Source organism: Molothrus ater, chromosome 7 (genome assembly GCF_012460135.2).
Source record: "Molothrus ater isolate BHLD 08-10-18 breed brown headed cowbird chromosome 7, BPBGC_Mater_1.1, whole genome shotgun sequence".
In the NCBI taxonomy this organism is placed as follows: domain Eukaryota; kingdom Metazoa; phylum Chordata; class Aves; order Passeriformes; family Icteridae; genus Molothrus; species Molothrus ater.
The window spans coordinates 9,185,337-9,199,276 of NC_050484.2; the positions used below are offsets into that span (position 1 = coordinate 9,185,337).

At 39.3% G+C, this 13,940-nt stretch overlaps 1 long non-coding RNA gene across 1 annotated transcript in view; it reads right to left on the reverse strand.

Annotated features, from left to right (window-relative positions):
• The window catches only part of LOC118688934 (uncharacterized), a 114,224-nt gene extending 100,538 nt beyond the window's left edge, over positions 1-13,686 (reverse strand). The window contains exon 1 of the long non-coding RNA XR_004980538.2: positions 13,599-13,686. This is a non-coding gene — a long non-coding RNA (uncharacterized LOC118688934). The remainder of the gene's footprint in view (positions 1-13,598) is intronic.
• Positions 13,687-13,940: the final 254 nt, after the last annotated feature.

Here is a 13,940-nt window from a genome sequence, read left to right on the forward strand (position 1 = left end):
CTGTCAGTGAATCTTTAAATGGTTCACCTTTTCACATCATTGGGTCTCCCCTATGGAAACTATATCTTCTCTTTACATCATGATTCAACTCAGCTCAAAAAGCTAAAAATGCAAAGGCATGAAACAGACATGTCTCCCATTTCTCATTCAACACAACAAACAAATGGAGAACAGGAACAACGTGTGGCACGAAGATTAAGAAGTTGAATTTCTGTTCAGGTCTTTTTCCTCACTACTTAAGGCAATAAATCATTTCAATTAGACATAATTAAAACAGTTTGCATTTGAAACGTGAATTAAAATTGAAATCAGTATTATCCAGTTTCTCCCTTGCACATTCATCTCAGCTATCAGGAGGATATTGCATTATCTATCTACTCTTGGCATAGATTAAGTCATAATTTTTTTTTTTTTTCATATAATCTCTGGTTGTAATCAAGCACTGGTATATGGACTTTTATCATCAGTAGCACAGTTACACTGTCTTTTCCAAGTTCCTGTCCAGATACCTCTGGGCTTTTAATCCCTTATTGTCTTTTCTAATTTTCTCTTTTCATCTAAAATTAATTAGAGTACAGACTCTCTTTTTGGTATTCCATTCAGCTTTCAGGGTGTTTTTGTTCTCCAGCTAAACAGCAGTCTTCAAAGATTTAATACACTGGCCTAATGTCTGTGAGTGTGAATTCAACAAAAAGAATGCCACAATAGATGTGGGCCAAAAAATAAGTAAAGAGAAATAAAGAAATCTTTTGTAGCCTGTTATAAAAAAAGACAACATTATGATATTAGAGTGCAGAGCAGTGGACTGATTAATTAAGATAATAAAACCGATATAATTAAACATGACTTGGATTCTGTTTATTAGCCCTTCTGTTGTCAACTAAACCTTTCAAACCCTGTAAATAAGCAAGCTGAATGACAGGTGTAATTGGTATGCAGGGGATTCAGGTTACTTAATGTTGTAATTTTTTCCTGGTTTTCACTCTTTTAGAGCATCAGGTCCAATGCCTGGAATAAACACATTGATTCGGTTGTATTGTCAGTGGGTCACTAATCAGAGAAATCATTGATTAGACAGTAATCTGTCAATTAAGTCTGACATTGTCTCTGGTACCTTGGCAATGGGGGGGCTGCATTCTTTAAACTGAGACATTGACCTTGCTGTTTTCACTGTCTGGAGACTGAAATGAGGGTTTACAGTAAAGACAATGCTCTTATCCTTCATTTTATTCCCTTGTCATTTTGGGATTTGTTTTTTTATTTGGTTTGTTGGTTGGTTTTTGGTTTTTTCCCTGGGTGGGTTGTTTGGTTGGGTTTTTTCCTCAGCTCAGATCTGATTGTCATGTGTTTTTCTGCATTTCTCTCTTTTTAAAATGAACACGTGCTGTTCTTGCATATAGGTGACATTTTGACAGGATGTTAAAGCACTTTAACAATTTCCTCCCCACCATTTCCTGAAAACTGATTTTCGGGATTCATTAATTCAAATGACGAAGTAACAGTTTGTAAAACTTCATTTTGGGGGGGGGGGGTCATCCTGATTGCTTGTTGAAGAACTCAGGGCATCACTCGCTGGCAAGTCTGATTGTGTGTCAATATTTCAGAGCTCCTCCAGCCCATGGGCTCAGCTCATGCACTGTGTACCAGCAGCATTCATGGAGAAAGGGAAGTAAAATGTGATGTTAATCTCCCTGGATACTTCCAGAATGAGTAATTCTTCCAATCTAGCAATAAGACACAATGTTAGCCTTGAAATTAGACACTTGGGCTCCAGTTCATCATTAATCAGAAAGGCACTTGAGCATGTCTATACCTTTAGGCATGTGCTTAAGTGTTTTGCTGCAGTGGGGCAGGCTAAAGTAAATGCTGAAATGATTTGTTGAGCTTGTGTTCCAACATGTTGTTGTTAGCATTTGTGTAGAGCAGCAGGAATGCACGTTGTTTTCTACAGGAGACTGAAGGCAGTTATCAGACTCTCATCTCAATGAATTAAATCAACATCACTTGGAATTAGTTCAGTTACATGAAGCTGTCAGAGCTGTCTTAAGAAAAGATCCATTGCACTCTGTGATCCAGGGGAAGTCTGTGACACCCTATCAACTCAGAAGAAACAAGATTTCACTTTGTACCACAGGATGCTCATCACCACTCATTCTCAGTGTGTGTATGTATTTCAGATCTATTTTCAGTTGCTTTATTTATATCTTAGAAACACAAATGGAAGAGAGAATCAAGTAGCAAGATTTCAGAAGGCATTTACTTTTACCTTGGAACAAAGCTGTTGATAAGAGAAAATGAAAATCAACACTCGAGTACTATTTTTATTTTTCCTGTCTCATAGGTTTGCATGATATATAACATAGTGGTACCTCATTATATACTGAGGGACCTGAAACCCAAAGGTAGAATATGGAGTTAAACTGGTATTTAAGGTGATATTTCAAGAGGTTTAGTCTTTTTTTCCCTCCCTTTTTCTGTCTTAAAAAAAATTCCCATTAAAAAAAGCGTAAGAATCGAAAAAAAAATTTTGGAAAAGAAGAAAATTCGGAGGTGTGTAGAAAATATACTCAGCTGCATAGACCAGTGCTTAACTTAGAAAATCTTCTGATATTAGTAGAGAGAGAATTTAATAAAATAGTACTTATCTCCTAAGAAGCCTGTAGAAACATTAATCAAGCTGTGTGAAGGGTGCTCCCACTTGGTTAGTTCTCAGTCTGCAGGTTTTCCCTGTGAAAAGGGAATGACTGGGAGAACGGGAGATGGCTATTTCTGTGCAGAGCAGTTCAGCACAGGGGGTCCTGCCAAAGGCTTTGGGCTGGGGCAGGAGATGAGGGAGTCACAGGAGGACAGTGTGTCCTCAGGCAGCCAAGTGTGCCCTGATTACAGAGCGAGGAGCCCTAGTTCTTTGTTAATGACACCAGGCTGTGGAGGCAATGACTTCAGGCTGCTCTGGGCAGCTCACTTTCAGCTGGAGATCTAGGCAGATCCACCTTGACTGTCTGATAGATTTGGCTCCTGTGACAACTGATGTACATGCTGAAGTAGGGCTGATTTTCCACACCAGAAAATAAACTAAGTCAGTACAGGATTATTGCTTAAATTCAGGGAATTTGCTCCAATTTATTAAAATACAGGGCAGAATCTTGGCACCTATTCAGTTGCTTCACTGCTCTTTGTTATTAATGGAAATCTGTCTATACAGAGCTAAATATTTGTATTCAAAAGGAATATGTATGCTTGTTCATTATTGTGAAAAAAAAAAGTCACTTTCCTTAAAACACCCACACCTTTTGTTTTTCTCCTTTTCTTTTCTGTTTTCTCTCCACTTCTCCCAGCCAGCATCCTATTGAAATTGTTTACAGCACTGACACCAGAACACTGATCTGATGGAGAGCTCTGAAGTGCTTTGGTACATATTTCTCCAGTGGGGAAAAAGCTGTATCCAACATATTGTGCTTACTTAACCTCCCTTTGAGCAGCTGTCCCTCAATGGAAAGCCATCAGATTTCTGTTCTTCCTCTTCAATGAGATGTTAGTGGCCTTCACAGCATTTCTATCTCCCACAATGAGTATCTGATAGTAGAAATGTAACACATTCAGCACTATCAATTTCAAACACAATACACAAGAGTAATAGATGTTAAAAATTGCCTTGGCCACACAGTATATTGTTAAAAAAATAGATTTCTTAGAGCAAACTCTGGGTTTAAAGGAAAGGTGACATTGTTAACGAATGTTGTCAGAGTGATAAAGTGATAGATGCCTGGCCATTCCTCTCCATGGGCCTTCCTCAACAGAGGCTGTATGAAAGAAAAGGATTTGTCAAGGAAAACTGGATGGAAAACTAAGGTTTTATGACATTTATTGTCCTTTCCTCAGCTCCTGACTGCTATAGTAGAATATCTAAATATTTGTATAACTTCATATTTTGTTTAATTTTGAAGGTGATAGTGATGAAAGGTAGAAGCACACCTTGGAAAGCTCCTTCTCAAATTCATTTCACCTATATTGCCCTTTCTCTGTCAATGAAATGAGAAAAATTAAACCACATATTTAGGAGGGCTGTATTACCTAAGGCAACTGCATATAGAAAAATAAAATAGAGATTAAAAAAAAAATCAGTTCCCCCCAGTTCCTTCCTTTCTGGAAGGAAACAAAGTTTTCATGCAAAAAGATTTTTCCAGAAAGCAGTGTTTACCATGGAGTAGTTTAAAGAAGTCATTATCTTAACGCACATCTTATATCAAATCCTGGCTATGAGATAACTGATAATAATACAATGGGGAAATTAAAAAGTGTTTTATTCTGTGCACTTTTATGCAAATATTTGCCTTCCTGCATAGAGCTTTGAGAACAGAACATGACAAAAATCACCATCCATCACTCAAAGAAACCCAGATAGCCCTTCCCTGAGTCACCCTTCTTGTAGCAGTGCTGGGACTCACTGTACGTCTGTCTGGCTACTTTTGACCAAGGTCCCTTTTAAAAAAGATAAGCCAAGAAACCCCAATCATTCTCTTGGGTTGTACAAGCTCTCAGAGATCTGCTCTCAAATATAAGAATATATTGATGAAGGCAATAGTTCCATACTGTTTTCCCCTGTACTGTGATTACAGTAAAATGACAGGAGAAATGTTATTTGCAGAAATATGCAAACTAGGAACACTAATCTGTAATATTCACTGGCAAATACCCACTTATTTGCTACATGCAGTCATCTTGATATCATTGGCTCTTCCAATTCATGAGCCAAAACGCTTAAAATTCCAATTGACAGGTCTTTGTCATTATTATTCATTATGCTTTGTTAGAGCCATTTAATCATGTGCAGGCCCTACAAAGGATTTCTTCCTCTTTCTCTTTTAAACAAACATGCTTTTGAAGGTAAGCTTGCATAGCAAATAACTGATCCGATAGAAATAATTACAGACAGCAACAGGGAAAAAATTCTAATCTGCTGGGAATTGTTCTGTGCCTTCCTTGTCCTGCAGCACCATTTTACCAGAAGGTGTTCTGAATAATTTAGGGGCTGCTAATATGATTGCAGTGTTTTCCCATGTTCATCACAACTGCTTGAGGTCAGTGTCCTGTCTGGTTATATTTGATGCTCCAGGAAAAAGAGGAAGCTCTAAAACTGAAGGCAGCTTATCAACTAGAAAGATTCCAGCTGGATTTTGTAGGTCACTTAAGGTGGACAGCAGGAAGCAACAAATACTCAAGTGATATTCAGAAACATGATAGATTCAGAGGTTTATTTCAGCAAAAACTCAAAATGAGAAAACTGATTATTATACTGCTCCTTCCCATGTTTCATGTTAGTAGACAATGAACTGTTGCTTAAGACAATAAAGAACATTAGGTACACTGAGTTAGAAAGCCACCTTCTCCTCACTAACAAATTAGCATTGTGCAGCCAGGGATAGCTGAACTAGGACCTTTCAGGTCTTTTCCTCCTTCAAAGAGAGTTTAAAATGAAAAAATCACACCACCTGTGCTTTGTAGCTGTCCTTTAATGAGGGCTCTAATTATCAGCAGGTGAGTGCAATCACTGCTAACCCTGGCCTGGGTTATTTCAGAGGTTTCTGGGCACACAGTAGTTTTTGGAGCCTCAGCTCTGGCTGGTGCCTGTGCTGCATCTCTGGTGGGTCTCTGGGGTAGAAATCTGGTTGTGAGGGGGTGCTGGGACCTGTTTAAAATGGGGTAAAAAGCCTTGAGCTCTAATGTGGGGGGGGATGCTAAAAAAATTAAAATAATAATCATTTTAAAAAGTAGTGTGATGACTAAGGCTTGAGAAGAATCTGTAATATAGGTTTCCTCCCTTTCTTTTCTTTCCTCACAGGCTGTGGAGGGCTCTGTAATGCACCAGGGAGCTGTGTCCCACAGAGAGAAGCCCAACCAAAGCAAGAGAAAATGAAGGGCAAGCGGCTGCAGAGAGGTACTGCTGTGTTCTTATCCTCATCCCAAACCACTGCACCACTTGGGGAGGGAGAGGAGATGGAAATGAGGGAGTGGAATGGAGCTTGGAAAGACAGGAATGGGGGGAAGTGTTGTATATCTTCTGCTTCGTTTTTCTACTGTCCAACTCTATCTTAATTGTCAATAAGTGAAACTAATTTTCTTTAAATTGAATGTGTTTACCCCTGATGGTAGCTAATAGCCAAACTCACTGTTATTCTCATGAGCTTTTGTTAATCCTGTTGTTCCTGGGGAAGGAGGAGTGAGAGATAGGCTGGAGGGGGGTCTGGCAGCCAGCCAAGGTCAACCAGCCCCAGACAGAAATCAGTCAATTCAAAACTGTGTGCTTCAGAGATACCTTTGCATTCTTTGGCTCTTGTTCATTGCATTCATTGTCCAGACTGAAAAGTCAGAGAGGCCTGTGTTTGCTATTCCTGGTTTCTGTAGATAAGAACCAATGGATTTAATGCCACTTAACTAAAGACAAGTGAGAATGTTGGAGGAAGTTTCACCAAGTGAGTCCCCTCTAACCTTCAGGATGTTTGTAGGATAATTTTTGTTGCTTGGATCAGTTATGACTGAAGAAAAGCATGGGAAAAACTTGTCCCTTCTGCATTCACCTGCATGCTGGGAAAAGCTCTCATGCAGAGTGAGATCAAAGTGAATGTGATAACTTCTCTCTTAGATGTTGTAGGCTGTATGTAAACCAACCAAACAAAAATTGGAACATGCAATTTAATAATGGCCTCGAGTGAATGATGTGCTGACAGGAGTTAGAGCTGTAAATGTAGTTAGAGACTGTCTAGAAGGGAATGAATGATATTTCATGTGCCATGATGTGTTCAGGATAGCAACTGGTCCTGAGTCCTGGATGTTGGTATCTTGGAGCTGTACAAGAGTGAAATGCAAATCTTCCTTGTCTTTCTAGACTTATCCCTACAGGTTGATATGTGTAATGTTGGAGATGTGGAGAAAAAAAGCTTCCTTTTATATTGCTAGGATTTCTTATAAGGACTTCCCTGACTACAAATTACTTTGGTGTTGTTTTTTTATTTGATAGAATGATCCAGAATGTTGTAGTAGGGACTTCAAGTCATCCAAAACATCAAGAGATCTTCAAATACTAGGTAGCAATATTTCTAACACATTCTTGCAGATAAATTAATCCACACTGTGCCTAATCTTCACAGGTTTTTTGCCTTTAGGGTTTTTTCTTTCATGACATCTATATATTAAAAAAGGCAGTTTGAGCTATGAATCCAAAGCCCTAGAAGGAGAGGTGCAGGAGATGGGTATGGTCCTAACACCAAAACCTGAACCTAAGAAAGATGCTGCAATGCACAATTTAACACTGCCATCAAATGGCCAAATATATTTCTTGTTCTGCAGTGGCACCTGAGCTGCCTGTTATAAGCACTTCTTACTCCAAACAGCCCAGCTGAGTCACACAAACTTAAAGGAAAACAACAGTGGCTTTCTGTTTTCATGTTGTGATGGAATATAGGCCTGCCTCTGCAGCCTGCTTTGGTGGGAGGGGTACTTTCACAGAAGTACTCTTACACTGGGCTATGAACAGTGGGGGAGGGAGAGTCATCACTGACAGACCTCACAGGCCAGGGGAAACCTGCTTGATGGGTGTGATCAAGCTTCTGGTTGATAGTATTCACTTGGGAAGAGGTTTGAATAAATGAATGCATTAGAAGTATATCTTTCTTTGGTCTTTTTACTTCTGTAAGTCATGTGGAATTAACATGAACTCCTTCAGTTTATGCAGGTCGAAATATTTCTTTTATTGCATGCAAGGAGCCTGAACAACCCCTCACTATTGTTGTTAATTCAAATTCACTGTAAAAAGCAGTCTTTGAACTTCTTGTGGATGATTTGATCTCATGCATTCTCCATCCTCTGTAACATTTATAACAGTCTTATAGTCTTCAACTAAAATTGTATTTAATATTGAAATTCCCCACTTAAATTTCAAACGCAGTATTTCTTGCTGCTTGAATTCAGTTCTGAAGGGCCTCTTCCTGGGCAGATGCTCTCACAATCACAATTCCTTTTTTATCTAGCCTTGGAGAATTCTTTCACACAAAATTCATATGAATATGGTGCAGATATAGACTTTCTTCACTGCATTTCTCCAGCTGCTTTAGAGAAGTCTTTCCTGGTCTTTACTTTCAGTAAGGCTGAGAGAAAAAAACCCACCTGTTCCAGATCTGTCTGCCTTATGGATTTTATCAAAGACCTAATGGTTCATATTCAGCTAAACTGAGTACTCCCATCTTTTTAAATGCAACTCTTTATGCCCAGGAAACAGGCTTAGTTATTTTTTTTTGGTTGTGTTTTTTTGTTTGGCTTTGGGTTTTTGTTTTGCTGGTTTTGTTTGGTTGGGTGTTTAGGGTTTCTTTGTAATTGCTTTGTTCCATATTCTATTCCATCCTCTTACCAGACTGAAAGAAGTGGGCATCTGCCCAATGTTTGATGTTACCTAATGCATTTGTACTCTTAGTTTTATATCTGCTATTGTAGCATCTCATCTCCTGGTTGTTTTCAGCTAGTGCCCAAGCTGTGAAGGACTTGTATTGAATATCTGTTAGACATTTCTGCGTTTGGACATCTTTGTGTGGTTGTACACCATGCTGGTTTTGGTCTGAGCTCCTTTTCTCTGCAGTAGCTGCCATGGGGCTGTGATTTGGATTTGTGCAGGGAATAGAGTGGGTAACACAGGGATGTTTTGGTTATTGCTGTGCAAGGTTTGCAGAGTCAAAGCCTTTCCTGCTTTCCCCCCCTCTGGCCACAGAGGAGGCTGCACAAGAAGTGGTGTGGGGATACACACACATCTGGGACAGCTGACCAAAGGGATATTCCATATTGGGTGCTAACAGCTCAGCCCTTGGAGCTGGAGGATGCTGGAGGGATGACCTTCATCTTCCCAGCAACCACTAAATTTTCTCTAAAGTGCATTATGGTACACACAATTTGTATTTTAAGCTATAGCTAGCTTCATGGATCTAGATCCTTCAGTACTTTGTAGTGTTAATGTCACAGGTCAAAATGCCGCCTGTAAAGGTGCATGCCTTAAAATGAACCCAATTGTCAGGACGAGGAAACAACTGTCTTGTGCATTTAGTCCATAATGAGATTCTTTATTTACTGTAAGTTAGGAGTATTACTGACCTCTTTCTTCCAGTTGCTTTTCAGTGCTAGTTTCACTAAAGATGCACTTTGGTTTGGTGCCCCAACTTAGCTTTACACTTCTGATTTAAATTTTTATAAAAAAGAAAAATAATGCTCAAGTATATTTTTCTGTACTGTCTAATTGAAAGAGAATCTAAATTTCATGTAGAAGTTGGTGGCATTTCCTCAGGTTTTTAAGAAATCACATCAGCCTACTTTAGCTGCTATATATCTTTAGCTCCTGAGGTTTTAAGTCATCACCTTGTGCACTGCGCTCAGCTCATGAGAAACAAAATTAATTAGCTTTGTCCATCTTTGTCCTTGTCATCTATTTATGAAAATGATGGCAGGTCCTCTGAGGAGCTGGAAAAGTGTAGATTAATCTGCGGGCTGAGACTGCCCAATACATTATAGTTCTGTCTTTAAGGTCTCTCTACTCCTGATTTACAATGATAAAACAAACCAAAAGTCATAGGAAAATCTTCCTAATATTCCATAAAGGAGTGGTTAACTGGTTTTATCTTTATGATTTATATGCTGTTGAGGGAGTAACCTTTCCCTGCACATCCAGAATTTCTCCTCTGCCTGCACCATCGTGCCCTTTGTTCAAATAGTGACTGTTCAAGTAATTCATTTTTACTTTCCACTCTTCTGGCTACTGATAAGTGAAATGATCTTCAAGAATAATTACAACAAATAGTCCTGTCTTGCTCAAATTAGGTAAAACATGCCATGTCTTTAAAGCTGCAATAGGCAAATCCCATAAATATATAAAGGTCTCTGAAAGGCTGCTATATAGAAGTCAAAGGGGCTGGGAAAGGCCAGAGCAATGCTGCCATTGCTCTCTTCTGTCAGTGGGAAGGGGAGCATATCCTCAGCTAGTTCAGGGCAGCCTAATTCCATCAAAATCAATAGTGCTGCTCCCTTCTTGTGTTACCCAAGCACCTTTTATTTCCCCTTCTGCTTGATGCACTTCAGTCTGACTTCTTCCCAGGCTATGGATGTGAGAAAAGAGACACTCTCCTTGCCCTGATGGAGTGGAGCCCTTCCCTGAGGACTCAAGTGTCTTTTAGGAGCTGGACCTTCAAACCCAAACACCGCAGCACCTGAGCCCAGACTCAGCACCCAGGGGGCTCATTTGTTGATAATGCTGCCCCATCGATTCAGTGGTGTTACAGGAGCTGAATGAGGCCCATTATGCCCTACTCAAGTGACAGAGGAAACGGCAGCAATAACTCAGATTTCCCCAAGCCATTCCAGCTACCTAACTGCCTTGGCTTCCAGACACGTGTTTTCCTGCTCTCCCAGGGCCTTGGAGTCAAGCAGCACAGAAAGGTGCAAGGCTGTTTTCTCCAGAAATGAGAACTACAGCTTGGATCTGTAATCTGTATGTGGGAGCACATATTACATATCCAAGCACAGAGAAACATAACAGAGCACCCATGAGAGCGGAGAATGGCTTCAGAAAACAATCTATAAATCTCTGGTGTTATCTTTCTGACAGCCTCCTAATCTCTGCAGGTTGTTGTTAAGAGCTGCATTAAACTAGCCTGTCATTGATCCCAGCTCTCACTGCTTCTCCAAGAGATGCACTTCCTGTGATCAATTAGGAAAAGAGACAACAGCTTCTTAAAAGCATCTTTACAACAGGACCTTGCAATAACATATCTTCCCAAAATGTGCCTCTCTGACATTTACATCATGCTTTGTCAAAGTGCAGCCAGCATCTGCACCAAGGATGTTATTCAGTCTTCTGAAAGAACTGAAAACCTAAGGTTCCTCATGTTGAATCATCATTTTTGCTGCCAATTTCACCCCAAGTAAAAACACTTAAGATCAAAAAGTGATTGCAATTTCTTACTATTTATTTAATTTTGAGTCAGGCTTAGATTAGCTCTGGATTTTAACTACCTTACTCTCAATGCCTTCTTAGGGGGAAACAGGCTGTGAACCTGCATCCTTGTTAAAACTTTGAGAAGTATCCTGCTTACTGCCCCAATGTGGCACAGAACCTTAGTACTGATAAGAAAACTACTTTAAAAAAAAAGTATATTACTATTAGCAAAAAGGGCTTGGCATTGGATTTCTACTATGGAAATTGTGTTTCTCCTGACTTGTGCACTAGGTGGAAAAGATAAAGGTCATTTTTACCCCTATTCTAGCCAAGGTAAAGTCCCATTGTGTTGATGAACTTAAATTAATTTAATGTAATTATCTTTAGGAGGTTACTGTCCAAGTATTAGAAGATGATTGGGTCCCTGGTTTCTGTAAAGCCTGAATGTAGGGTAGACAAAAGCATGTAGAGAAGGATAAGTAATGCTGTATCCTGATATGGTGGCTTTTATACTGGGCTATTTAATTCCAGAATAACTTGTATCATGCATATCAACACTGGGCTTTCCTGTGCCACTCTTCATGCATGTGTTTTTAAGCTTAAAATTAAGAAAAGATTGGCCTTTCAACTACTGTGCTTTTGTAGTACTTGGAGCAGTCTGTCACCTCAACAAGGGAAGAGAGGGGAAGATAATTATCTTTTGAATTTAGAATACATATCTCTGTATTTTCTGGACTACAGCAAGATGGAGTAGCACAAATGCTGCTGGACTAGTTTTCCATTACATATCTTTGTAGCCACTGACAAAGGAAGCTAATTGTGTGTCTTGGCCTTCAGGAATTCTAAGATGAGATGTTGTGAAATCACAGCAAAGCATGGCTCTGTTTCTGTGTGCACTCGCAACACTCCGTGTAATTAGCAGGCTGAGCAGGAGAGCTGAATTTAGCTCTCTAGCTCTTAAATGGAGTTACTTTCATTTGTTTACTGAATGTCTCTACCCACTAAAGGCTAATGAACTGGTAATGGATCTGTCAGAAAAGGGATAAGACAAATACCTCTAAATGTTGCTATTGTAGCCTAAGATTGTGGCTATTATTGCTCCTCTAACTCATGATCTTCATAAGAGGGAAGGTGGTGGGAGGTTTGGTATTCAATGGGTGTAAGGAAGCACAAACATAATTTATGAACTGATGGAGTGGAAGGGAGGAGAGGAACAACCCTCAGGAAACAATAAAATAAGCAAGCATGTTCTTCCTGCATATTTCAGTGATGGCTTTCTCATCTACATCCCCCTGCTCCTGTGTAAAGTATATTAATCTTCCCAATTTTTATTTGTGCTAGAGAAATCCTTAAGTGAAGCACTGCTTGAAGTTCATCAGCTGTAAGAAAGGGCCAGTCAGGTTATCACCTTCAGGTGTGATGGGGAAATGCAGTGGTCAGAGTAATGCCCAAATAATAAATTCAGGCTGATTTTAAAACCCAGATATTTCTCTCTGAAGAATGTGAAGAAAGCACATGGTCACCACTTGGCTGAAGATTACACTTACTATGTTTTGTAGCTTCAAGAATTTTTTTTGTGCACTAAAATTCCAGTCTTCTAAATCTGCATTACTCAATTTGGCCCAAAATATTCTCTGAATGCAGACAGCTAAGAAAGCTCTGGGCAGGCTGCCTTTGCAGTTGAGTAGATGTAATATTAAATGCAATCACTGAGACACCAAAGCTTTTTTGCATAAGATTGCTATGCTAGTGCAAGCAGACCAATGTTTATGCATTGAGTAAACAGCACTGGTAATGCTTTAACAATAAAATGAAATAATTTCTGCCTTTAAGAAATAATAATTAAATGTCATAACATTCAGATATTGGAAGGGTTCTTCTGTCTGATTTTTAACACCTCTGACTTTTGGAAGCAAAATATGTACATATGTCAAACTTTTTTATGTAGTACAGTTTCAGGGGTTTGGGTTTTTTTCCCCTATAGTCTGTTGTCTGTCCTACATTGTTACATAGTTTAATTTTTTATCTTCAGTCTCCTCTGGTGGTATAAATCTGCACTTGTTAAAATTTTGTGAGAGGACTGTGTTTATGACCCATGTTACATTTTATCTGCGTTATTTCATTCCTTCTGCATATGGAGGCTGGGACAGGTTCAGACTGTACCTTATGTCAGAGTTTGACTCTGGACAAGTGTGGAGGAAGCAGAAGAGACTCCTGACTCTCAGCTCAGACCTTTCCCTAGAATCAGAATTCTTTCTTTGCTCTTACCTAGCAAAAGCAGTTTGAATTTTGAAATGATTCATGGCTACAGGAACAGATTGGTTCCACCACTGCTGCTGTTTGCTGAAGCAAGGGCACAGAGTTTCACCATCTTTAATTCTTTATTCCTCTCCAGGAAGAGATATTTTTGCTGACCATCTGAAGACAGTTTTCAGTTCCTTACCTATGTTCAGGGTAATAGATAGTATAGTTATGGGATGTAGATTAGCACAACAGTTTTTAGGGGTAAGGACAATTGCAGCCTAAATTTTTGCAAATAAGGAGTAAATAACCTAATCAATTTTTAGCTGTGGCATGGCCATTAGAAAAATTTCAAACAAAGATTTAATGACTCAAAAAGAGGTAGACTTACCTTCCTTCTGGGGGGCTGGGGGAGCCCAACATGCCAAAGGAAATTTCTGTTGAAATCAAGCTATTGGAAGGAGAGTCACTCCTGAAGAACATATGATTGAAGGAAAAAAATACGGTATTTCTACTTTCTCAGAAAACACCAATATACCCTATGTAGCTATGATTGCTCTCCATCTAAATATGTGCCCTGAGTGATTAACAATCAGGATGGTATCTAGGTGCTGTTGTGAAAACAAAATGTATTTTAGTTCCTCAGCAGACTGTCATGACTCATTCAAAACTTAGTCCAGTATTTTCTGTAACAACTTTGTAGCATTTCTTAAAAGTTATTTTAGCAATAGTC